The 26822-nt window shown below is 53.8% G+C and overlaps 1 protein-coding gene across 1 annotated transcript in view; it reads right to left on the bottom strand.

The window, feature by feature from the left end:
- Nucleotides 1-26378, bottom strand: part of PACSIN1 (protein kinase C and casein kinase substrate in neurons 1) — a 45150-nt gene extending 18772 nt beyond the window's left edge. Inside the window, exon 1 of the mRNA XM_084752506.1 lies at nt 26178-26378. The gene's annotated coding sequence lies outside the window, so the exon portion shown is untranslated. The remainder of the gene's footprint in view (nt 1-26177) is intronic.
- Between the last annotated feature and the right edge of the window lie 444 nt (nt 26379-26822).

Below are 26822 nucleotides of genomic sequence, written 5' to 3' on the forward strand. Positions count from 1 at the left end.
TGAAGGGGGACCAGGGGCAGAGTCAAGCCGCCACTGTCCCTTGCTGAAACTCCTCTTTGTGATCCAGACCTGATGCTGCCTGGAGCCCTGGGCCCCCCCACGCCACTGCGGCCATCCTTGGAGTTAGGAAGCAGCCATCTCTATCTTCTGAATTCCAGGCTCCACACAGCCCTGTGACCGCCCCAGTTAGAGTGGTGGCAGGAGACCAGACCAGGCTATATGCTTGACCTACAGGACATCTGTCCCCAGCTGAGAAGGCAGTGGAGCCTCAGGCAAGAGTCGCTGTAGCTTCTGTCCCTCCGGGGATGCCTTCTCTGATGCCAACAGCCTTGTTCTGCATCTAAGAGCACTGGCTCTCGGAACACTAAGGACGGAGGGGACTGATCTAGACCAGAGTTCTCCACTGCGAGGACACAGAAACGCGCTGTTGTTTACAACCCAAGGCCCGTTTCCCTCCCATATGTTTCTCCACCTGCACCTCCCTGCCTTTGCCCTCCCATGCTGCGTGAGCACGGCTTACCACACTACAGTATCTCTGCATGTAGTTGCTCCTAATACACACTCAGTGCAAGAGGCAGGCTGTCCCTCAGAGCTCCTCACATGGTCTCTGGGTCCCCAGCCTCCTCTGCTAATGGCTCAGAGGTCAAGAGCACTGGCTGCTCGCCCAGAGGTCTTGAGTTCAATTCCCAGCAACCACACGGTGGCTCACAACCATCTATAATGCGATCTGATGCCTCTTCTGGCGTGCTTGCACATATGCAAACAGAGTGCTTATACATAAACACACAAATAAAGATTCACGGCGGAAGTCTTGTTTCATGGGCCAAGCTCCGCTATAAAACAAACAACAAACAGCCTCGTGTTTTGTTTGTTTGGTCTTGTTTTCCTCTTGCAGTGCTGGGCGTTGACCCAGGGCCTTCAGAACAATGGTGCTCAACCACTGTGCACCGTGCTACATCCCAGCCCTCTTTGTTTGTATATATACACACATACATACATATATATACACACATACATATATACACACATATACATAAAATGTATGTGTACATATATGTGTGTGTATATATGTATGTATGTATGTATGTATGTATGTATGTATGTATGTATATCTTTGTTGGACTAGAAAGCACTTGGGTTAGGAGCACTGGCTATTCTTTCAGAGGACCTGAGTTCAGTTCCCAGAACCCATATGGCGGCTCATCACTGTAATTCCAACTCCGGGAGGTCTATCACCTTCTTCCGGCCTCCATGGGCACCAGGCATGCACATGATACAAGACATGCAAGCAGGCAAAACATTCATAAAATAAAAATAAACCTGAGAATCTACAGAAGTAGAAATGTTTCAATTCATGTGTGTTCCTTAGCCAGAAGAGCAGTTACTCCTCGAGAAACAGCACTGGATTGATTCACCAGGAGAATCGGGGAGTGAGCCTAATGTCCCAAGGGAAAGAGGACACAAATGACACGGAAAACGTGAGCCCGGTGGTGGACCGTTAGAATGGAGTCAAGAGGGGAAAAGCAATTTTATTCCTTTCTTTCTTTCTTTCTTTCTTTCTTTCTTTTTTTTTTGAAAAGCAATTTTAAAAGGAACAACATGGGATCAATAAGACTAAAAGTTTGACCTTACAATGAGTTTTCTAAAGACAATAAAGTTATTTATAAAGGACACAAGATATTAGAATGTTTGGTGTGGTGGTATATGCCTTTCATCCCAATACTAAGTAGGCAGAGGCAGGCAGATCTCCGTGAGTTCAAGACCAATCTGAGTGAGCTCCAAGGCACCGATGCTATATAGTGAGATCCTGTCTCAAAATGAAAACAAAAACAAAAACACAAAAATCTTTTTGGCTTTTTTTTTTTTTTTTGAGACAGGATTTCTCTGTATAGCCCTGGCTGTCCTGGACTTGTTCTGTAGACCTGGCTGGCCTCGAACTCACGGAGATCCTCCTGCCTCTGCCTCCCAAGTGCTGGCATTAAAGGCGTGTGTGCCATCACACCTGACTCAGTCCTTAAATCTTTACGATTTTTGTGACTGCATTCTGAAAGACCTGACTGGAAAACATGGCAGCAGCCACTCAGTCTGTAAGGCTTGGAGCCAGTTCCGTGCTCACCCTCAGCCATCAAAGGCGAAACAGCCACTTTATCTGAAGTGGCAGGCACAGGGCACACCCAGGGCATGTCTGCTGTCAGTTGTCCTCAGGCCTAGAAGGTAGAGGTGCCCAGTGTTCTAGAGAGAAGGCCACAGTGGGGGAGGGAGCGAGGGAGGGGGTTCTCAGGTGCTGTAGCAAAGTCCTCCACCCACCAGCTAGTCCCCAAGCCAAGGAACTCCACCCAGGGACACTGAAGACCGCTGCCCCCTCCCAGAGACCTTGACCTGGCCCATCTGTCGCCTGGCTTCCCACACCATCCCATACCAGACAGACCCTGAGGAGGAGCAAACCCCTTCTGTCACCTCTCTCTCTCTCTCTCTCTCCATAGAGAGCACGCTCCCCACGCCATTAGCCTAATCTGGCCCTTCTACCGCTGGGAAGGCCCCAGTCACCCACCCAGTCACAGCCTTTTGCTCCCCCACTTGCGGGCCTCAGTTCTCCCATGACTGACCTTTAGCCCCTGTTCCCACCCCTTAATCTGGACAGCGTAGTCAGGACAGTATCATGCCTAGGCCACACGGCAGCTGCTCGCATGCCCTCCCCTGCGACAGACACCCACTTCCATCACCCCTGCTGTGTCTTCTTACCCAGCCTCCAAAACATTCCCCCCCACCCACCCCCACCCTCCCTGCACAGTTATCCACGTGTCCCTCAGCACCAGGGCCAATGCAATCAGGGCTCATTAGCTGCTGCTTTGCATACCATTTGCATAATGTTCTCTTGACTGTCAAAATGCCAAAATCCTCCTCGACCCCAAGCATCTCTGCAGTAATACAGCAGGCGAGGGTCTGTATGTATGGGACGCTGAACACATGGGCGCTGAGACGTGAGCCCCTCAGGCCGGTAGGAGGGTGCTGGACCCCAGTGAGCAGCCTGCTGAGATCCCGCACCAGGCACAGGGCTTTGGAGTTACAGAGAGTGAGGGAGTCTCAAAGCAGATGAGGCTCCACTGTTTAAAACCTGGGTCCCAGGCTGGGGATGGAGGTCAGTGGGAGAGCACAGACCTAAACAGGTGTGAGGGTGAGGGTATGGGTTATAAACATACAGAGAGAGAGACACAGACAGACAGACAGACACAGACAGATGGACACAGACAGACAGACAGACATAGAGAGACAGAGAGACAGAGACAGAGAGACACAGAGAGCAGTCACAATCCGCATTACCCATCAAGACGTGCAGAAATCACCTCACCACAGACACCCCACATCAGCATCTGTATTTCACAAGAGCCTGGGACCCTGTGAACGGGACTCACCCTCCATCCAGTACACAGCGAGAAGATGAAGTTGGCACCAGCACTGCGCTCTGTCTGGATAAATCTCATGCTGGTATCCTGAGTACACTCTGTACGTATTTCCTACACACCTACTATATGCAGTGCTCCCCTGGGGATAGGGGTGGGGCACATGGCAGATAACTAGCCAGGCACCATCCGTGTAAGGTCAAGGACCTTTCATGCCAAAAGGGGAGCTATGCGATAAATAAAACGTAACGTCAAGTGCTAGTCCCTGTGAGGTGCGTTCAGAGCCCAGGGCCTTGCAGGTGCTACAGAATCTCCATCCCACTGAGCTACACCGAGACTACAGCCTCTCTTTGAAGAGGTGACATGTGAACAGACCTAAAGAGAGGGAGGCGTGTCCTGATTTGTGGGACGAGTGTTTCCGGCAGAGGAACCGGGAAAGGCGAGGGTCCTGAAGTGGGAGGAACCCAAAACTGGCAAATGGATGGACTCGTGTGGGGTGCAGATGGGTGGACAGACAGACGGATGGGCCAGGTGTGGGGGTGCATACCTTTAATCTCAGCACTGGTGAGTCAGAGGCAGGTGAGTTCAAAGCCAGCCTGGCCTACATGCTGGGTTCCAACCAGGCAGTGCTATAGAGTGAGATTCTATCTCAAAAAGAAAAAAAAAAGTAGTAAATAGATGGACAGGCAGATGGAGGATGGGTGGGAAAATGGCTGGATCATAAGTTTGTGGATGGGTAGACTGGTGGGGGGAGGGTGGATGGGTGGATGGATGCTGGGTGGATGGATAGGTAGGCAGCCAATGGATGATGGACGGATGGGTGATGGGTGGGTGGGTAGGTGACGGGAAGAATTACCTGGACAGAGAGCAACAAGGACACAAAGGGGGAAGCAGGCCTTCGACCCTATGGAACTTGTCAGCCGTACCGACCGTCTGAAACCATTCCAGTGATGGAAGGGGCCTTTTTATTAGTTCTCGGGAAGGATTTGGCAGCGAAATAACCGTGACAGAGGAGAGGGAAAGCAGTGACGTTCAAAACAAGGAGAAGGAAATCACTCGAAGCTCAGAAAATCTTCAGTCTGAACAACAGAGAGAAAAGGAGCTTGGGGATGGGGAAAGAGACAGAGCTGTGTCGCCATAACCAGTGATCGACCATGCCTGTGTCTGAGTCCAAAAAGAGGGTGGCGGTGGTGGCGGTGGTGGCGGTGGTGGTGTGAGAGCCAAAAAGGCTTTCAAAGAGAGGACAGGAAAAACAAACAAACAAGACCCAAGTAGATAAGAACGCAGGCAGCAACACCAAGCACCACAGTGGGTTCTGAAGACTCAGAAATTACACGGTGAGGAGTGGCGCCTTGTCCAAGGGCTGGCCCAGAAGACACGGGTGGGACCCAGAGAGAATAGGCTGAAAGAGAAAGCTCTCGTGGGTGACCCGGGGCAGGGTCTCAGGGAAGGACACTGAGCGCCTGCTGCCGCAGAAGAAGCTGAAGGAAGCTCTGGGAAGCAGAAGGAACAGGAGAGAAGGCTTCTGGGAACGTCAAGCAGGAGAACGAGGCGGGGAGGAAAACTGTGGGGCACGGAAGACGAAGACAGGCTGCACTTGTCTGGAACGTTCTATATTCCAAGTTGAGGTACCGATTACCACATTGTTATCACATCGCCTATGCCTTCCACGGCACAGGAGAGGCATTTAAATCAGTGCGAAGGATTTCGAGGCTGTGGGTAGGCTTTCTATAATTTGCCTCAAAAAGCAAAACACCACCAAGATGACGAGCAGATAAAAATGTCAAAATATACATTTAAGTCAGTGTGGTGGAGCACACACCTTTAGTCCCCGCACTGGGGAGGCAGAGGCAGGAGGATCTCTGTGAGTTCAAGGCCAGCCTGGTCTACACAGTGAGCTCTAGGACAGCCAGAGTGAGACCCTGCCTCAAACAATCCAATTCTGCAGCTTCCTTAATTAATAACAGAGGTGGCCAACAAGTGGCCAGTCTGGCACCAATTAATCAGAGTCAGTGGTGAAAGGTGGCACCAGGGCACACAAGTGCAGGGCTGGGGCATGGCTTCCCTGGTGGGGTGCTTGTCAGCACACATGAAGCCCTGGTTTCCACCCCATAAAATAGGTAGTGCTTAGGAGGCAGAGGCAGGGAGACCTCTGAGTTTGAGGCCAGCCTGGTCTACAGAGCAAGTTCCAGGACAGCCAGGGCTACACAGAGAAACCCTGACTGGGGGAAAAGAAAAAGAAAAAAAGGCTGTGGGACCTGCCCCAGTCTTTAAAGCTAAGGTTCACAATCAAAGGACAAAGAGAAGAAAAAGGGAGGAGGGAAGGGAGTGGGGGAAGGGGAGGAGGGGGAAGGGGTGGGGGAAGGGGGAAAGGGGAGGGGAGGGCAAAAGGGAGGAGGGAAGGGGAGGAGGGAGAAGGGGACGGGGAAGAGGAGGGGGAAGGGGTGGGGGAAGGGGAGGGGGAAAGGGGAGGGGAGGGCAAAAGGGAGGAGGGAAGGGGAGGAGGAGGAAGGAGTGGGGGAAGGGGAGGGGGAAAGGGGGTGGGGGAAGGGGTAGGGGAAGGGAAGGCTAAGGGGAGGAGGGAAGGGGGGAGGAAGGAGGGAAGGGGGAGGGAGGAGGGAAGAAAAAGGGGGAATGAGAGGGGGAAAGGGGAGGGGGAAGGGAAGGGGGAAGGGGAGGGAAGTGCAGACAGGTGCAGTGCCAGGCCTCACGGTGCCCTAGGCATGTTCCTGGATCATGCTCCAGCCTCTCCTGCTGTGACAGGACAAAAGCCTTGACCACTCCCCCCCCCCAACAGTGTAAAAATCACACTTAGGGATGCAGCAGCCGCCACAGTCACGTCTATATTTAGAGATGACGACGGTCCATTGCCCCGATAAAACAGCATTAGGAACAGCATGAGGCAAACCGAGCCGAGCCTGCCCCCCAGGAGGAGACAACAGGGGCTGGGCGCTCATGCTCACGTGCCCCATGCCGACACCCAGGCACTCTGGGACCTGCAAGTCCCACATCTATTTCTGCCATTGTGACCCGCAAGGGGACAGTGTGGAAAGGCAGTGAGTGGGGACATCAAACTCCAGTGTGAAAGTAAATGCCAGTGCCCCACACCCTTCCTCCTCTGCCTTCCTGACCAGGGTCCCACTGCAGGTTGGGGAGGGTGCCAGGGTGTGCTCAGTGGCATGCACATACTTCACACGTGTGGGAGGCCACGGGTTCCACCTCCAATGTAAACACACACACACACACACACACACACACACACACACACACACACACACACACACTGGGAGAGGGGAGTGCAGAGAACATACACACACTGGTCCCCAACAGGGCTTTCTGACTCAGTCCTGGTTGACATGTGGGGGTTCCCTGGGCACTGTGAGACCCAACCAGCATTCCTGGCCTCACTCTAAGTCCAAGCAGGCATGTTAAAAAACATGCTGACCTTTAATCCCAGCACTTAGGTAGATTTTAGGAGACTTGCTGAGAAAAAGTTTTCTGTACCCAGAAGAATTGGAAACAAAGATTTGAGTTCCTGGACCCCGTCGGCTGTGCGGTTTTGCAGGCCTGTGCGAGGCACTGGGTCCCGGTTTTCCCACATGCTCTCTGATCATGGCCATTTTCTGTCTTGGGCTATTGGCCATTACCAGTGAGCATGAGGTGGAATGCATTGTGGACCTGATTTGCATTTTGCTAGTGATCACTGATATTGGACACTGTTTCCTGACCAGCTGCGGGCCTTCTCAGGAGAAATGGTCTTTTCAAGGCCTTTTCCTGCTTGATTTTGGCTTTTGGTTGTGGGGATGGAAGGCAGGGCCTTGCAAGTCCCCAACCACCCAGCCACAGTGCTTGCTTATTGGTTTTTTTTTTTTAAGGGTTAGGGTCTCACTCTATAGAACCAGATGGCCTTGAACTCAGAGATCCACCTGCATCTGTCCCCGGGTGCTGGGATTAAAGCTGAGTACCACCATACCCCGTTAAAATGTATTAATATCTGTCTTTCTTTCTTTCTGTCTATCTGTCTGTCTAGTTTTTTCAAGACAAAATTTCTCTGTGTAGCCTTGGCTGTCCTAGAACTCACTCTGTAGCCCAGGCTGGCCTAGAAGTCAAGAGACCCACCTACTTCTGCCTCCCAAGTGCTGGGATCAAAGGCATGCGCCACCATGCCCAGACATTTTTATTTTTTAATGTCTCTGTGTGCATATGTCCAATGTGTATGGGTGCCCAGAGAGGGTGAAAGAGGGTGTCAAACCCCTTGGAGATGAAGCGGCAGGCTGTTGGAGCCACCAGATGGCATGTGGGTGCTGGGGACAGGACACTAGCAAGAGCAGCCAGTGCCAGTCATCTCTCTGCTACTAGATACTCACTCTCATGGTTTTGTTTTAAGACACAGTCTCAGCCGGGCGGTGGTGGCACACGCCTTTAATCCCAGCACTCAGGAGGCAGAGGCAGGCGGATCTCTGTGAGTTCGAGGCCAGCCTGGTCTACAAAGTGAGTCCAGGATAGCCAAGGCTACACAGAGAGACCCTGTCTCAAGAAAAAAAAAAGAGACAGGGTCTCACTATGTTGCCCTGGCTGGACCAGAAATCACAGACATCCTCCTGCCTCTGCCTCCTGAGAGCTGGCATTAAAGTTGGAAGCCACAATGCGCGGCTGCATGCCTGCTTTTAAACTGTTGTCCAATTGTGTAAATTCTTTACGCCTGGGCATCAGGGCTGGCATCTGTAACAACAACACACAGCTGAGGCAGGAGAATAAAAACTTCAGGGTCATCCTAGACAACTTAGTGAGTGCGCCACAGCACAAATGCGGAGGTCACGAGGCAATGTGCACAAGTCAGTTCCCTCCCCCCACGCGGGGCTTGGGAGCAGCCTCCAGGCTTGTCAGAAAGCTCTGCACCTGCCCAGCCATCTTGCCAGCCCTGGCCTCATTTCTGCTTTCATGTTTTCCAGATTTATTTTTTAATATTTTATTATAAAGATTTACTTCTTTTTACTCATATGAGTGCTTTGCCTGTATGCATGTATGTATTTACACGGCATGCATGCCTGTGGAGCCCGGAAGATGGGGTCAGATCCCCTGGAACTGGAGCTACGGACAGTAGTAATCTGCCACATACATGCTGGGAATTGAACCCGGGTCCTCTCGAAGAGCAGCCATAGCTCCTAATCGCTGAGCCGCCTCCCAGATTTATTTTCATTGTATGTGGCGCGAGTGCCCTGGCTGTATGTACACTGTGCACCACACTCAATCCTGGTGCCTTCAGAGACCAGACGAGGCCATCGAATCCTCCGCAACTGGAGCATGCATGGCTGCGAGCCGACGTGAGTGACGGGGAGTGACGTGACGTGACGTGACGTGACGTGACGTGAGTAACGGGGAGCAGCCGGTGCCCTTAGCGGCCCAGCTGACTCTCCAGGCCCCATTCTTATGTCCCTTCTAGTTCTTTCTCTGATTTGACATTTCTAAAACCATTTGTTGGTTTAGTTATTTGTTTGTTATTAATTTGATGGTAATTGTGCTGGGGAGGTTGACCAAGCTTAGACGCTAAGTAAGCACCCTGTCACTGTGCTTCGCCCCCAGCACTCAAGCCTCCCCCTTACATACATCTAAATAGTCACCGTGAGAGTTAAGGACAGAGCTGTGAGTCATTCACACATTAGTATAATTAAGTCTACTCAGCTAGCTCTACCCATAATGCCTAGCTGAGATCCTGCTCACTTAGTGGGGAGGGGATAAATTAGAAATGCTGATGAAGAGAGAAAACCAAGTAAGAAGAGAGGTGCTCCTCACGGGTGTGAGCGGTGCAAGGCTTAGGCAGGGATGGAGGCCAAAGGGAGGAAAGGATTATGAGTTTAAAAGAGAGGCAGGCAGATCTCTGAGTTCAAGGCCAGCATGATCTATGGTATGGGTTCCAGGACAGCCAGGTCTATGCAGAGAAACCCTATCTTGAAAAAGAAAAAAGGAGACGGGGTGGGGGGGTGGGGGTGGGAGGAGGAGGAGGACAAAGATGGCTCAGCCAGGCATGCGTACGTGAAGAACCGGTATTCCAGATGCCAGGGCTCATGTAAAGAGCAAGGCTCGCAGCGCACGCTGGCAATCACAGCACTGGGGAGGTGGAGATGCCCCCAAGCAGTCTCACTCAGCCAGTGAGCTCGAGGCTGATAGGTTATCACAGAATGAGCTAACCGAGGTGGTTATATATAAAATGCAGTTTTAGAGCTCTGGCAGCCTGGGGAATGACGGAAAGGCCCAGGCCTCTATTGCAGGCTGAATGCAGAGGCCAGAGCCTTCTGACTCTGTCCTGCGCTCAGAGTTGGTGTGGGGGGAGGGGCGGATAATAAGCCCCCTCTAGCCTGAACCTCCGCCATAGTCAGGTCCTGCTTCTACAAGAACAGCTGGTGGAGGCGGGTGTGGTGGCGCACACCTGTAACCCCAGCACTGCGGGGAGGCGGGCGTGGTGGCGCGCACCTGTAACCCCAGCACTGGGGGGGCAGAGGCAGAGGCAGGCAGATCGCTGTGAGTTTGAGGCCAGCTTGATTTTCAAAGTGAGTCCAGGTCAGCCAAGGGCTGTTACCCAGAGAAACCCTGTCTCAAACAAAAAACAAAAAACAAACAAAAAAAAAAGTTAAAGGAAAAATAAATAAATAAAAGGGCCAACCATCATGGTGTATGCCCTTAACTCTATTGGAGGGACAGAGACATACAGGTCTCTGTGAGCTCAAGGACAGCCAGAGCTACTCAGCGAGACCGTGTCTCAAAGAGGCAGAGGCAGGAGGATCTCTGTAAATTTGAGGCCAGCCTGGTCTATAAAGTGAGTCCAGCACAATCAAGACTACGCACAGAGAAAGCCTGTCTCAAAAAACCAAAAAAAAAAAAAAAAAAAAAAAAAAAGCTAATTAAAAGCAAAATAAAGTAATAACAAAGGCAAAAAAAAAAAAAATGCAGCTGAGGTGCCATGTTGGAACCTCTGAGTCTAGAGAGCCATCTGATCTGTAGGACAGTGAACACACTCTAAGAACAGCCAATCTGTGGTGCTCAGCCCCGCCCACCCCCAGGCAGGACTGCAGGGTGAAGAGGTGACTCCACTCACTGCCACAGCCAGTGACAAGCCTTAGAGGGTTTACACATCAACCCTCACAATACCATGACACTTCAGCTATGGCTGCCCCACTTCCTCAGGTGCCTCATGGTAAAGGGAACAGGCCGGGCTCACCCTGCCGGCAGGAATATCAGCCTCCATTGTCCAAAGGGCCCTAAGAACAAACATCACCCCACAAAGACGACAGAAGCGGAGGAGGAGTGTAGCATCCAGGAGCTAAGTGTCCGGGCCACCTGGCAGGCCACCCAGGTCAGCAGCTGCCTGGTCAAATGTCTGCACACACGCACACACACAAAACCTCTATCGGGGCAGGAAAAGGAAAGAAATGTCTGTCACGGTCCTGTAGCTCGTGTCACTGGCCTGGCTCAGTTTCCCTAGTGACTAGTCAGAAGCCAGAAGAAGTTGTCCCACACAGAGTAAACTGTTCCCAGAGCAGAGACTTCAAGTGCCGCAGGGGATGCTGGGAGTGCCCAGGATCACCCTGCCAGGGCTTGGGCACTTTTAATACTCCTCGTGGCGGATAGCTGGGAGCCGAGCCTTTTCCTGTGGGCATTGCCCTCAGGTGAGGGGAAGAGCTGGCCCATGGTTGTCCCTTCTCCCTGGAGACAGCCTGTGTCCTGTGACTGGCCCGTGGGTAAGTGTGAGGAGCTGGCCACTGTCTCAATAAAGGACAACCTTCAGGAGTCAGCCCCGCTCGTGGGCTCCTGCAGGGGTCAGCTGAGGCGTCCACTGTGGCTTCTTCCTCAACTCAAGCTGAAGTCACTCAGCCTTAGGATCAGCTTCCTGTATCTGAAGCTTCCGGTATCTGAAGCTTCCAGCATCTAACCCTCCTGTTGCCAAACCTTCACCAAGTCCCCCTAAGAGGCCGCACGGGTGATGCGCCCTGTTTCGAGAGCCCCTCCAAACACCAACCCTGCCTCTTCCCGGGCCGGTTACCACCTCCGTGTTCTTGTTTTCTCATCTTCAGAGCAGGGACGGTGGCACCCACGTCACAAGGCGGCTGTGGGGAGATGTTTCACGGCGGCACCTCCGCTCCCCCACATCTGACAACTGTGCTATTTATTTTGAGAAAAGGGAGCAGCCAAAGGCAGTGCCCCCAGCTTGCTCCCTGCTCTCCAGTGTCTGCCCCACCATGCTTTGCCTTCCCCACAAAGCACACAGAGCAAAAGCTGTTCCTCCTGTCCCCCATCGAGAGACACTGGCCTTTCTCCCACACAAAAGGAAAAAAAGGGGTCCAGGCATGGTGTGGTATGCCTCAAAAGCATGCACCGCCACACACACACACACACACACACACACACACACACACGCATGCACGCATGCACACACACGCACGCACACTTTCACACACATGTTTTGCCCAAGGAGGCCAGAAGCCTGGGAACTTAAGGTAGGGATGGTTCTGAGCCTCTCTGTGGGTGCTGAGAATCAAAACCCGGGGTTTTTGTTTTGTTTTATTTTTTGTTTTTTGAGATAGGGTTTCTCTATGTAGCCTTGGCTGTCCTGGACTCGCTTTGTAGACCAGGCTCACCTTGAACTCCCAGTGATCCACCTGCCTCTGCCTCCCGAGTGCTTGGATTAAAGGCGTGTGCCACCACCGCCTGGCTCTCCCTTTATATTTTAGACAGTGTAAGGTTCACAGCTAAGTGATCAGAAGGAACAGAATGCTTCCCCAGGCCCCCGAGGCCCCGCCAGGTCCCCGCAGGGTCTCCCCTACCTAGAGTACCCTGCACCTAGGGGCCACATCTGTCACACTGGCGTTGTAGAGTCTATAGGACTTGACAGCTGTGATAACAGGTGTCTGCCCTGACAGGACCATACAGAATAGCTCCCTGGAAGGCCTGCCGATCCAGCCCGTTCCCCGCTAACCTCCTGGCACCGCTGATCGACTCACTGTCTGCACACTTACTTCTCCTTCCCTTGACCCTCAGGCAGGTGTAGTGACATCTGGAATTTTGGCTTCTTTAAAAAACACAGCATGAGCCAGGCGCCACCTTTAATCCCAGCACTTGGGAGGCAGAGGCAGGTGGATGTCTGTGAGTTTGAGGCCAGCCTGGTCTACAGAGTGAGTTCCAGGACAGTCAGAGCTACACAAAGAAACCCTGTCTCAAAAGACAAAAATAAATAAATAAATAAATAAATAAATAAATAAATAAATAAATAAATAAAAAAACCCAACATGGGCTAGAGAGATGGCTCAGAGGTTAAGAGCACTGGCTGCTCTTCCAGCGGTCCTAAGTTCAATTCTCAGCAACCACATGGTGGCTCACAACCATCTATAATGTGATCTGATGCCCTCTTCTGGCCTGCAGGTGTACATGCAGGCAGAGCACTGTATGCATAATAAATAAGTAAATCTTTAAAAAACAAAACAAAAAACACAGCAATATTGTAAGAATATGTTTTCGTTTTAATCCCAGGTGTGGAACATGGAGCTGCTTCCTGGCAGCTGACTATGATTTGCCTCGTGCTCTAGCAGAAGTGTGGTTTGCCAGCTGCAAATAGTTTCTGCAATTGTGTGACGTTTGGAATTCAGGGAACCTTTTAGAGGTATACAAATGCTAGGGCCCCAAGAGGCGGGGTTGGTGGTTGTTGGTCTCAGTTTGTTAGTAGTTGTGCTCAAAGAAGAAACAAAAGGCAAGATATTACACTCAAGGGTCTCGATCTCCCTCTCTCCCCTCTCTCCTCCTTTCTCTCCTATCTAGTGATGGGCGTGAAATGGGGGGGGGGGGGGTGATGAGCAGGTAAGTAGTGGGAAAAAGAAGACCCACAAAGTAGCAAAGACAAGCTAAAGTCAGCCATGTAACCTTCCCAGACTGGCTCTTGACTCCGTAAAATGCATTTTGGCTTCTGTTCGTCCTTTCAAGCACTAATGGCTCAGGTCTTCGGGTGCTATCTAACTGTCCAGACAAACTGCCCACCACTTACTAACACCTTAAAGGGCATCTTGATGGCTTCTAAGTGTCGGCACGTCCTCGCATTTGCAACCCCCACAGCATATTAAGGCCCCGATTAGCTCAGCTGTAAAGTACACTCCCATCCGGGTGGGGCAGCCCATGCCTTAATCCTAGCACTTGAGAGACAGGAAGGAGCAATAGAGCCAACCTGGGCTATATGAGACTTTGTTTCCACAGCAAAGGAGGGGGCGGTGAATGGCTCCTCAGGTAAAGGCACTGGCTGACACACACCTGCAGACCTGAGCCCAATCCCCTGGGCCCATGACACACACCTGCGGACCTGAGCCCAATCCCCTGGACCAGTGACACACACTTGCAGACCTGAGCCCAATCCCCTGGGCCCATGACACACACCTGCAGACCTGAGCCCAATCTCCTGGAGCCATGACACACACCTGCACACCTGAGCCCAATCCCCTGGACCCATGACACACACCTGCGGACCTGAGCCCAATCCCCTGGACCCACATGGTGAAGGAGAAAACGCACTCTAGCAAGTATATGTACACATATACCGGTGCAGCCAGGCGTGGTGGCACACACCTTTAATCCCAGTACTTGGGAGGCAGAAGCAGGCAGATCTCTGTGAGTTCAAGGCCAGCCTGGTCTACAAAGAGAGTCCAGGACAGCCAGGGTTATTACAGAGAGAAACCTTGTCTTGAAAAAAAACCAAAACAAACACACATACAGGTGCAGGCTGGCGGATCGTTCAATGGGCAGAGTGCCTGCCTAACACGAATGCAGTCCCAGATTCTATCCCAAGCACCAGAGAAACTGGGTGTGGGGGTTCACACCTGTGATAACTGGGCATGGGGGTTCACACCTGTGATAACTGGGCATGGGGGTGCACACCTGTGATAACTGGGCATGGGGGTGCACACCTGTGATAACTGGGCGTGGGGGTTCACACCTGTGATAACTGGGCGTGGGGGTGCACACCTGTGATAACTGGGTGTGGGGTACACACCTGTGATAACTGGGTGTGGGGTACACACCTGTGATAACTGGGTGTGGGGGTGCACACCTGTGATAACTGGGTGTGGGGGTGCACACCTGTGATAACTGGGCGTGGGGTGCACACCTGTGATAACTGGGCGTGGGGTGCACACCTGTGATAACTGGGCATGGGGGTGCACACCTGTGATAACTGGGCGTAGGGTGCACACCTGTGATAACTGGGTGTGGGGGTGCACACCTGTGATAACTGGGCGTGGGGGTGCACACCTGTGATAACTGGGCATGGGGGTGCACACCTCTGATAACTGGGCATGGGGGTTCACACCTGTGATAACTGGGCATGGGGGTGCACACCTGTGATAACTGGGCGTGGGGTGCACACCTGTGATAACTGGGCGTGGGGTGCACACCTGTGATAACTGGGCATGGGGGTGCACACCTGTGATAACTGGGCGTGGGGGTGCACACCTGTGATAACTGGGTGTGGGGGTGCACACCTGTGATAACTGGGCGTGGGGGTGCACACCTGTGATAACTGGGCGTGGGGGTGCACACCTGTGATAACTGGGCGTGGGGGTTCACACCTGTGATAACTGGGCGTGGGGGTGCACACCTGTGATAACTGGGCGTGGGGGTGCACACCTGTGATAACTGGGCGTGGGGTGCACACCTGTGATAACTGGGCGTGGGGGTGCACACCTGTGATAACTGGGCGTGGGGGTGCACACCTGTGATAACTGGGCGTGGGGGTGCACACCTGTGGTAACTGGGCGTGGGGGTGCACACCTGTGATAACTGGGCATGGGGGCGCACACCTGTGATAACTGGGTGTGGGGGTGCACACCTGTGATAACTGGGGAACCAGAGGCAGAAACATCAGGTGTTCAAGGTCATCTTTGCCTACACAGTGAATTTGAACCCAGTCTGGGATACATGAGACCCAGACCTCAGGCAGCTTCAGCCTCCACCAGGAGTGATGGGGGGGGAGGGTAGTGGGGGAACGGGGATGGGGGGGAGAGAAGGGAGCTGGAGAATAAACTCTCCGGGAGGCCCCATGCTGTTTTTCCTGCTCACACTCACCTCCCAGGAGGCCTAGCCCTGCCCTGCGCTCCCTCCTCACTATCTCAAGACTGATTCCTGTGAATCTGGCGGTGGCTGCCATCCATTTTCAGCCCAGTCCTGGGCCCTATTGCTGATCCAGCCCAGTTCACTATGCTCACCAGGCTGCCCTGTGCCAAGGGGAGGGAGGCGCCACCCACGCACTGCCAACCAAGCAGGGTCTGCCCCTTCATCAGAGCCTATGACAAAGGGCTGGGAACTGGGTAGAGCTGAAGATGACCCCCTCCCCCCTCTCCCCCGCCCCCTCACTCACTCCCCTGTCCCCTCCCCCGCCAGTGAGACTGGGAGAACCAATCAGAAGAGCCTGCCAAATAGGGCAGGTACAATGACAACCAGTCACCCAATACCCAGATCGGGCAGAGGGGGGTGGGGCTGGAGCCTGATGGGGCTGGTGATAGGGGGACACTGGATACCCTGCGGGGGTGGGGGGGAGTCGCAGGAGAAGAAAGCCTCCACGCAGTCTGGCGTTGGACTCACGCTCTCGCTGAGGGACCTGGCTGGGAGCCCGAGGCCCCTCGGCGTCTCTATTTCCCCATCTGCAACTGGAAATAGAGGCCCGGAGCTGGAGCCCAAAGGGAGAGCGCTCGCCTCGCACGCTGCGCCTCTGGCCTGTGTCTCAGCGCTGTAAAAGCAAAGTGAGGCATCGCCAACCACGCCGTGAAGGACGGTGTGTGAGCGCGCGCGTGAAGGAACCCAGCGCGGTGCACAGCACGCAGTAGTCACTGGGAAGAGGGACCGCAGAGCTCTGCAGGGGTAACTGAGGTTTGGGCAGAAGCTCCAAGTAACAGGGATGCGTCCTTCACTGCTGAGCGGCCAGCACCCAGGCAGAGCACACCACCTTATAGTTTGAGGCTGGAACTCACTTTGTAGTAGAGGATAACCCTAAACTCCAGACCCTCCTAGTTCCATTTCCCAAGATGAACCTGGCTTATTTTATTTTTAATACCTATACATGGGTGTGTGTGTGTGTGTGTGTGTGTGTGTGTTTTGAGAGAGTCTCACTCTGAAGCCCTGACTGTCCTGGAGCTCACTCTGTAGAGCTTGGCTATGGTCTATGACTGACCTTCAATTCATGGAGACCCGCCTGCCTCTGCCACCTGAGTACTGAGGAGACTAAAGATGTGTGTCACTGTGCCCGGCTAGGACTTTTTTTTTTTTTTCAGGGCTTTGAGTTTCATTCTGAGGGACAGGAGAGTCATTAAAAAGTTGGAGAGAGGAGGGCTATGCTCCTCAGCTCCCAGGGGTGGGGGAGCAGGCAGCCCTGTAGTGGCAGCTCCCAGAGGTGGGGGTGGGGAAGCAGGCAGCCCTGTGGTGGCTGCGCAGTGGCCCAGAAGCATCAAGTGGAAGCCAGGAGGAGAGAGGGCCACGCGCGTCAGGGGAGGATCCTGAAGGCAGAGCTTGGCCGGGTTCCTGCAGCTGACAGCATCAGGACAGATGGACCCAGCTACCACCTCACAGAGAGGACAGACAGAGGACTCAGCTGAACAGCGCTGTGGAGTCAACAGAGCCCAGGCTGTGGTCTGTGCAAACAACGCAGATGACTCACAACAAAGCAAGAGTGAGATGGAGTAAGAGGCATGCGCAGAAAGGATCCAGGGTCTCAGCCAACCACAGTGCACAGGCCCTTTGGGCATTTTCTTCTTCTTCTTCTTCCTCCTCCTCCTCCTCCTCCTCCTCCTCCTCCTCCTCCTCTTCTTCTTCTTCTGATTGCTGTTTTGAGACAGGGTCTCATGTAGCCCAGGCTACCCTCAGATCTAAGGTGTGGCTCAGGCTAACCCTAAATTCCCTATTCGCCTGTCTCTACCTCCTAAATGCTGGGATTACAGGCCCAGCTCTCAAACTAGAAGAGGGGAGGAGGAGAAGGGGATGGGGTGGGTTCGGGGAGTAGAGAGGGAGGAGTAGGAAGGGGGGAGAGGAGGAGGAGGATCCATCTGAGACAACAGGAAATGGCGTCCTGACTGACAGCTGACGGCATCAAGGAACTGTTCCTTCTGAGGTATAATAAATAGTGGGGGACTCAGTTAGACGAAGTCTCTTGGGATGAAGGTGTGTTTTCCCAGCATGTAAGGGCCTGGGCTCCAAGGCTACAGCAGAGGAGGAGGAGGAGGAGGAGGAGGAGGGAGGGGGAGGAGGGGGAAGAGAAGGGAGGGGGAGGGAGGGGGAGGGCAGGGGAGGGAGGGGGAAGGGAAGCAGGCAAAAACAAAGGAGAAAGTTGCCCAGAGAAAGTCCCTCTCTTGGGTAGACAAGATGGCTCAGTGTGTACAGGCTGCCATGCTTGAGAGTCTGAGTTTGACGCCAGAGGCCCACGTGGTAGGAGGCGATGAACCGACTTCTGTAAGTTGCCCTCCGACCTCCAAATGAGAGTGTGTGTGCTCAACAGCCACGTGCACACAGATGCAAGAAAAAAATTTAGTAGTAAAATATTTTTTAGTTTTTTGTTTTTTGTTTTTTGTTTTTTTGTTTGGTTTGGTTTTGGTTTTGGTTTTGGTTTTTTTGAGTCAGGTTTTCCTGTGTAGCCTTGGCTGTCCTGGACTCACTTTGTAGACCAGGCTGGCTTCGAACTCACGGCCATCCGCCTGCCTTTGCCTCCTGAGTGCTGAGATTAAAAGTGTGCACCACCATGCCTGGCCAGTAGTAAAGTATTTTTAAGTTATTTATTTGCTTATTTGTTTTCATGCATGTCTTTGTGTGAGTCCATGCGCACTACACGCATTCAGTGCCCTCAGAGGGCAGAAGGCAGCGTGGGATCCACTGGAACCTGGGATACAGATGTGTGTGAACCTTGGTGCTGGGAACCGAACCTGGGTCCTCTGCGAGTGCAGGCAGTGCTCTTATCCAAAGAGCTACCTCTCCAGCCTTTTTAAAACATTTTTTTATTGCTAAAAAATAGAATTCACCAAGAAGAGACTTGATACCCTATGAGCATATACAGGGGGAGGAGATCCCCCTCAGTCACAGACATAGGGGAGGGGAGTAAGGGGAAAATGGGAGGGAGGGAGGAATGGGAGGATACAAGGGAGGGGATAACAATTGAGATGTAATATGAATAAATTAATAAAGTATATTTTTAAAAAAAGAAAAAAAAATAGAATTCATAGGCGGGCCTAGTGGTGCACACCTGTCTCAGTACTCTGGGAGGCAGAGGCAGGCAGATCTCTGTGAGTTTGAGGCCTGCCGGTCAAGGCTACACAGTGTGACCCTGCACATAAAACAAAGTCCTTGGGTTAGAGTTGTGCCTTGAGAGAGGCACAGTGAACTGATACCTGAGATTTGGTTCGAACGGCTGCATTACTGGAGCGGGCAGGGAAGGGGGAGGTGGAGTCAGGCACCAAGTGGCCCCGAGTTTATTCTCAGCCCCCACATGGCAGCTCACAATCATCCATCGCTACAGTCCCGTGGACTCCAATGTCCTCTTCAGCTGTACATGCAAACAAAACACCCATATACAGAAATAAATAAATCATTGTTGTTTGCTTTTGAGACAGGGTTTCTCTGTGTAGCCCTGGCTGTCCCGGAACTCACTTGGTAGATCCAGGCTGGCCTTTGAACTCAGAGATCTGTCTGCCTCTGTTTCCCAAGTGCTGGGATTAAAGGCACGTGCCACCACGCACCTTAATATAATAAGCTTTTACAATTTTTTTTTACAAACTACAGACAGGAGATGGAGATGTCAAGACCTTGAGTAAATCCCTAGCCACCCCCACCCCTGCCATCCCCCAGCCCCTGCCATCCCCCACCCCTGCCATCCCCCACCCCTGCCATCCCCCACCCCTGCCATCCCCCACCCCCTGCCATCCCCACCCCCTGCCATCCCCCAGCCCCTGCCACCCCCAGCCCCTGCCATCCCCCAGCCCCTGCCATACACTCACAACAAAAGACAGAATATTTAGGAGGGTGAGGCAGGAGGATTCCAAGGTAGAAGCCAGCTACAGAGGCAATTTAGTGGTATCCTGTCTCAAAATAAAGTAGGGCTAGCCTAGTCTACATAGTGAGTTCTAGGCCAGCCAAGGCTACACAGTGAGACCCTGTCTCAAAATAAATAAAGCGTTTTTTTTTTAAGGCTGAAGAGGAAACAGCCCTTAGTGGCAGTGACCCAGGAGAGTCAAGGTGGCACATGTGCCCCCAGGAAGGCCCTGGTACTGCAGAGTGGGGCTGAGGAACGAAGGGTTCCCTCCAGACCCTATGAGGATTGGCTGAGCCCTGGGTCACCTGTTCTAGAAGCTCCAATGAAGTTGGTCATTGAAAATGTTTGTCATCAGCCGGGCGTGGAGGCGCACGCCTTTAATCCCAGCACTCGGGAGGCAGAGGCAGGCGGATCGCTGTGAGTTCGAGGCCAGCCTGGTCTACAGAGCGAGTCCAGGACAGCCAAGACTACACAGAGAAACCCTGTCTCAAAAGACCAAAAAAAAAAAAAGTTTGTCATCAATGCCAGGCATGCTGGTACATGCCTGTAAGCCCAGCACTGAGGAGGGAGGAGGAGGAGGACCAGAAGTTCAAAGCCAGCCTAGGCTATACAGCCAGTCTGAGGCAGTCATGTGGCTACATGAGACGTCGGTTCAAACATTTAATTAACTAACTGTCCAGCATCAGCAGTTGCCAGCTGTCTCACCAATCTCTTGGCTATATCTCCCTCCCCTGAACACAGCACCCTACCCTTCCCTTCCCTTCTCACACAGTAGCCCCCCAACACTCCCAGCATGCCTGCCCAAGCTCTGAGACCAGTGATGGCCTGGCACGAGAGCCAGCGGAGCCAGACCACACAGCAGCGGGCCCTGCCTCAGACGACATCTATTCACAATGTGACCAACTGCAACCCAAGGACATCCAACGCTGCCTTCTGGCTTCTGCGGGCACCAGGCACACGCATGTGGTACGTGTCCATCCATACAGGCCTTTACACACAAAAAATTAAAATTTAAAAAATGAGCTAGACTAGGGATGGTGGCACATACCCAGCACTTGGGAGGCAGAAGCAGGCAGATCTCTGTGAGTTCGAGGCCAGCCAGGGCAACATAGTGAAATCCTGTCTGAAAAGAAAAGGAAGAAAGCTGAGTGTGGTGGGAGAGAGCTGGTAACCCTGCGCTCAGGAGGTCCAGACAGACAACCGCCCAGAGTCTAACCGCCCACACAGCCAGAACCAGGACAGTCAGGTACACAGCGAGACACTGACTCGAGGACACTTGCTGCCACGCCTGATGACCCAGGTATGATCCTAGTGACCACATGTGGGAGGTGCTAACTCCCAAGAGCCCTGGGCACATGCATAGTCGCCTTGCCCTGCCCTTCCCCCACTAAACAAATGTAAGATACTAAGGGGATAGGAGAGCGGTTGTAACGGTTGCGAGCGCTGGCTGCTCTGGCAGAGGGCTTGGGTTCAGTCTCCAGCACCCGCAGGGTGGCCCACAACTGCCTGCAGCTCTACCTCCCAGGGGACCTGATGCCCAGCAGAGGCCAGGAGCGCATGTAGGTCTGGTGCACAGACGCTCATGCAGACGAAACTCTCACCCACACTTTAAAACTTTAATAAGGATGAACAAATCAAACCCTAGTCATAAAGGCACCTGCTTTATCCAATCCATAAGTTAGGACCATCTTTTCACATTGTCCTCCCCCCCCCCCCCCCCGCCAGATCCCCCAAACACCTACAACAGTGCCCGGGGCACAGTGGACCCGGCAGAGGAAGAGCCCCCCTACAGTTGGCAGGAGGCAGTCGGTCCTGACCGTATCACGCCCTCCTGCGGGCTCCTCACTGACCATCGCTGCCCAGCCCGCCTTGCTCCTTGCTAAGACTGCACCCATTGGCATCACCCCCAAAGTGACGTTGCCAATAAAGGGGGTGCCAGAACACTGTCTCCCAGAGAGGTGAGGGTTTGTCGGCCACACCTTCGGCCAGGAAAGGGCTTACTGGGAGGATTTGTGCCGCACTGGATTAACTTTATTTAGAAGCTCTACCTTGAGGGTAAATCCCTGTCCCCTCTGAATGGGCAAGCACGCTCTGGGCGGTGTGGAGAATCAGTTTGCCAACACAGAATTCAAAACTGCTCTGTAGGCTGTGGCGGTGGCTCCGTGGGTAACGGGCTTGCCCTGTGAGCATCAGGACCTGAATCCAAGTCCCCGGAACAGACATCAAGCTGGGGGTGGCAGGTCTGTAATCTCAGAGCCTCTGTGGCAGGAGAGGAGGAGACAGGACAGGATCCATGGAGTCCACAGGGAGCAGCACAGAACCAGAGACCCTGTCTGAAGTGCCGTGGGCCTCTCACCTCCATGTTTGCACAGTTGTGGGTACGTTCACACATACACACATACATGTACACACACACTCTGTTAATTTCAAATAAGTACACATGGCCCCTCCCCCAGGACATAAGAAGAGCAAGTTAGAGACTCCACTCTTTTCCTCTTCATAGATACCAGCCCAGCCTAAAGGGTAAAGGTCACAGAGCAATTCAGATTTCAGATGAAAGACAAATCGAGTTTGTCTTTTTTTAAAAAAAAACCATTACATTTATTTATTTATTCATCCATCTTCATGGAAGGGTGTGAGTGTACCCCAATGGGCTCGTGGGGGTCACAGGATGACCGTGGAAATCTGTCATCCTCTTCCACTATGTGGGTCCTCAGCCTTGGCAGCTGGCATCTTAACCCTCTGAGGGACCACAACAGCCCGGGACTTTCACAGGAGAGCACTAAGCGTGAACTGTCACTGTGATACCATGAAAAAAAAAAACCCTCTTTCCAGTACAAATGTGTATCCACATCCTTTGGGATACATTTATGCTAAAAAGGAACAAAAAAAATGTGTTTATGTGAACTTTTTTCCCTGGTGCTAGGATCTCACTAGGGCCTCAGGCATGCTACACTTGCACTGAGCCACATCCCCCACTCACATCAGATATCCCCATTTAACCAGGCACCCCGCGTCTTATCCGACAACCCCCATCCCAGTCTATACCAGCTTTTACATTCTTTGACACATTTGTTATATGTTATGTGTATGAGTGCTTTCCCTGCAGGAATACCTATGTACCATGTGCACCTGGCACCTGATGAGGTCACAAGTCAGTGCCAGACGCTCTGGGACTCAAGCTGCGGGACAGTTTTGACCCATCGTGTAGGTGCTGCGAGTCAGACCCAAGTAGGTCCTCCGCAAGAGCAGCCCGTGCTCTGACCACTAGGCCACCCTCCCACCAGCTTTTTTTCACACCTCTGGTCCTTCCAGCCTTCAGGAACCCCCAGTTCGAAGGCTTGAGGCGCCTCTCCAACCCCACTGACCCCACTCCCCTTCTGAGCTGTCAGCACTCGCTTTCCTGTCATCCAAGCTCCTGCCTCACACCGCGCACCTCAGGTCTCTTCCTCCCACCCTTCCTGGAGGCAGACATCTATGGTGGCCCACACTGGTCCCCAGCAGCAACGCCTGAGAATGCTGAGACCTAACTGACAGGATTCTGAAGGTCCCTCCAGCCGTGCGAAGCCTGTGGGGTCGTCCGTGACTGCCACTGTCACTGAACAGGGGTAGGTGGCTCCCATTGGGTACCTCCTAAGACCCCAACCACCCATCCCAGTCCCTAAGGCCTAGTGTTTGAAGTCACTGGAAGCCAACACCAGGGCACATGGCTGCAATGGCGGCAAACAGCTTTCCGGTCCAACCTAAATCACCCACAGCAAACACCAATTACTTCTGCAACAAGAAAAAAAAAATGAAAGCTTCTTGTTTGAAACCGTCTCATATCCTCCATGTTAGACTCAAAATATGAAGCAAAGCAGGACGTGGCTGCATAATTCCCCTGCCTCCGACTCCAAGAGCCAATTCTACAGCGTCTGCAGCCACGCACGGCTGGCTCGAAGGTTGGGGATTTTCTTCTTTTATTTTACATTTATTGTTTGCCACGGTGCGTGTGGAGGTCAAAGGGCAACTTGTGAGAATCCGTTCTCGCCTTCCGCCACGTGGGCTCATGTAGCTACTGAGTCATCTCCCCAGCGTGGAGGATTTTGTTGTTGTTGTTGTTTTGTTTTGTTTTGTTTTTCTTTAAGAAAAACGTAAAACAGGCAGGGGAGAGGGCTCAGCAGTGGAGTTCACACTGCTCTCGCAGAGGACCACGCTTAGTTGCCAGCGCCCACGCTGGGCAGCACCCCACCGCCTGTAACTCCAGCTCCGAGACACCGTTGACCTCCACAGGCACCTGCACGCATGTGTGCGCCTACGCATGACCCACAACAATAGAGACTCAGGAGGCAGGCAGGACTCTGTGAGTTTGAGGACACCCGGTCTACACAGTGAGTTCCAAGACAGTTAGAGCTACACGGTGAGACCGTGTCAAAAAAAAAAAATATGTAATAAGCAGAGCGGTGGTGGCGTACGACTTTGATCCCAGCATTTGGGAGGCAGAGGCAGACGGATCGCTGTGAATTCAAGGCCAGCCTGGTCTACAAAGAGAGTCCAAGACAGCCAGGCTACACAGAGAAACCCTGTCTCAAAAAACCAAACCAAACCAAAACAAAACAAAAAAACCAAAAAACTACAGGCAGGCTGTACAGGACAGAGGGAACACCCTTACCTAGACTCCCCCAGGGAGGGGCTAGGGGGCGTGGCTAGGGGCGTGGCTCCGCAGAAAATGTTGGTCATGGTATGTTCCAGGCCCTGGGCCGGATCCTGTTCCTACCTAGTACACCCAGCTTCTTGCTTCCACAGCGAGGACCCCCGCTCCCCAGTCAGTGAGCTCCTTCCCTGACGGCCTCCCTGACCTCCCAGGCCACAGAAGTTCCCCTTCTCCGGAGAGCCCCCACCCCTTCCTCCTGGGGATGCGGCACCCTGAAGAGGGAGAACCGAGTGACGTGAAGGTGTCCCTGTGTCAGGCCTTGGAGACACCCCGAATCCACGGGCTGACTCCATAATCCCGGGAAAGACGCCGCTCCGAAGCTGAGGCAGCGTAACAGCAGAGGTGGGAGGACAGGGAGCAGGGACGATGGGGAGGGCCACAGCCCAGGAGGCTTCGAGGGCTTGCACGTGAGACCAGTGCGGCTGGGGAAGGGAAAGGGCGGATGAAGTGCAAGTCAGCTGACTGGCAGAGCGGCGAGGCTATTCGGGACGGCTCTGGCCAAGAAGGGCTCTGCAAAAGCCCATGTCACCTTTAAACACACACAGCTCACCGGGAGACCCCCAGAGACCTAGAACAGCCTAGTTGGGGCCCACCCAGCCCCTGGAAGCTACCGGGGCTGCCCTGTTAGAGCGGGGGACAGAGGGTCTGAGCACAGCACCATGGGGAGAAACCACCAACCCAGTAGCTTGAAGAAACGGAAGAAACAACAGACCAGGCTCCCCTGGACCATCAAGCCAGGCAGGAGCCAGCAGGATGGAAGTCCCTCCAACGGTCACCGCTACCACTCAACCCCAGGCCTAAATAAAGGAGCTTCTTTGTGATTGTTTGGTCCCAGGGGACAGACAGAGCAGACGGGTTTTCCCTCCACCTTTCAGCTTGCTAGCTGTTGCCCAGAACTCACATATCCATCCATCCATCCATCCATCCACATTGCAAACATTTCTTTGGTGCTGAGCCTTTCTCAGACACTGGAGTGATGACAGAGACAAATCAGATGTTTAGCCTGAAGGCACTTTGGTCTAGAGGGCAGCAGACCTCAAGGCTGTCAGGGTCCAAGTACATAGGGCTGGAGGGGGTGTGGGGGGTGGCCTCTCACCTGGGGTGTCATGAAGCAGCTTGGAGGGGTGATCCGAGTACCCTGGCAGACATCGGATAAGAAAAAGCAGGCTGGGGACAGAGCTAACCAAACCGTTGGCAGTCTGCACCCCAGCTGTGCCAGGGCCCCTGACAATGCTAGCTATTTCTGGTTATGCCTAGAAAAAGAAGGTGGCCGCATGCGTGACTTCCCCCAGGCTGCAGAGCTTGGGCTTGGGGGAGGTGGGGGGAGAGAGCTGGAGCTTAAAAGTGGAGGGGGGGGGGAGTTGAAGCTAGGGCCAGCCAAGCTCTGGGGTTTGTCACTGCGTCCCAGACACGCTAATGACCCTTTAACCTATCCACAGCTTCCAGGAAAGGTGAACGCAACCGGGAGGGCAGCCCCAACTGTGACCAAAAGGTCTGAGGTCGGTGGAGGGAGGGCTGTGTGGCGCAGGGAGGATTCTGCTGCGTCTGCGGGGGCCCTCACCACCGCCTCCTCCTCCCTCCTTCCACCTCCTACCCCAGCTGGTGGGGGGAGGGGTCGGAAGCAAAGAAGGAAGTACCTGTAATCTAAACCAGACATCGCGGGCTGTGCTTCTCCCCAGCCCACTCTGATCCAGAAATAACAGACGCACCAAGCTGGCAGCGGCCCACCCATCCCAGCTGCTCCCAGACAAACACGCTCAACACCCGGGACCAGGCCCCTAGGATGCTATTACCTCCTCTGTCCACCGCGTAAAGGCCTCCCCTTCAGCGTCCCCTAGGGACCTAGCTCGGGGGGCAAACCTGGCATTGCCTGGGTCAAGCCCGAGAGCATCCCCGGATGCGCGCCCACCTCTCTCCAGGTACCCGTCCTCCGCTGCGTCCAACGCAACCACACGCTGGGGACCTGCATCCCGCACTGGGGCCATGGGCTCCCTGAACCCCCACCCCCACCCTGAGCGCTCTCCACGCTTTTGACACCCCCTACCTGGGCGCCGGGGCGCCGGACACCATCGGCAGGGACGCGCGGCGAAGCGGGCGGCGGCGGCCCGGCCTCAAGCCCGGACGGCTTCCCGGGGGAGGAGGAGGAGGAGAAGGAGAAGGAGGCTGGCGCGACCGCCGCGCGCGCGTCTCTCCGGGGCTGCGGGAAGGAGGAAGGTCAGAGACTCCGCGGAGCGCAGCGCCGCGCGGGGGCGGAGGCGGCGCGGATTAGAGCGGCTTCTCCGCGAGCCAATGGCGGCGCGGTGGCTGCGCAGGTGGCAGCGCCGCGGTACCCGGAGGCCGCGCCCGCCTGGCGGCTTGCTCCCCAGCTCGGTGCGAGGTTCCTGCGCGCTCCTAATCCCTGCGTCTCACGTGTGGGTGCACGCAGGATAGGGCCTGTAAGGACCCCCTCCTCTCTCCGTGTGTGTGTGTGTGTGTGTGTGTGTGTGTGTGTGTGTGTGTGTGTGTACGTACACTCAGGACAGGGCCTCCGGTCTAGCCTGGTGTGATGACCCCCTTCCCTCCCTCTGTGTGTGTGTGTGTGTACGTACACTCAGGACAGGGCCTCCGGTCTAGCCTGGTGTGATGACCCCCTTCCCTCCCTCTGTGTGTGTGTGTGTGTACGTACACTCAGGACAGGGCCTCCGGTCTA

The sequence above is a fragment of the Acomys minous genome (assembly GCF_964271855.1).
Source record: "Acomys minous genome assembly, chromosome: 13".
Lineage (NCBI taxonomy): Eukaryota > Metazoa > Chordata > Mammalia > Rodentia > Muridae > Acomys > Acomys minous.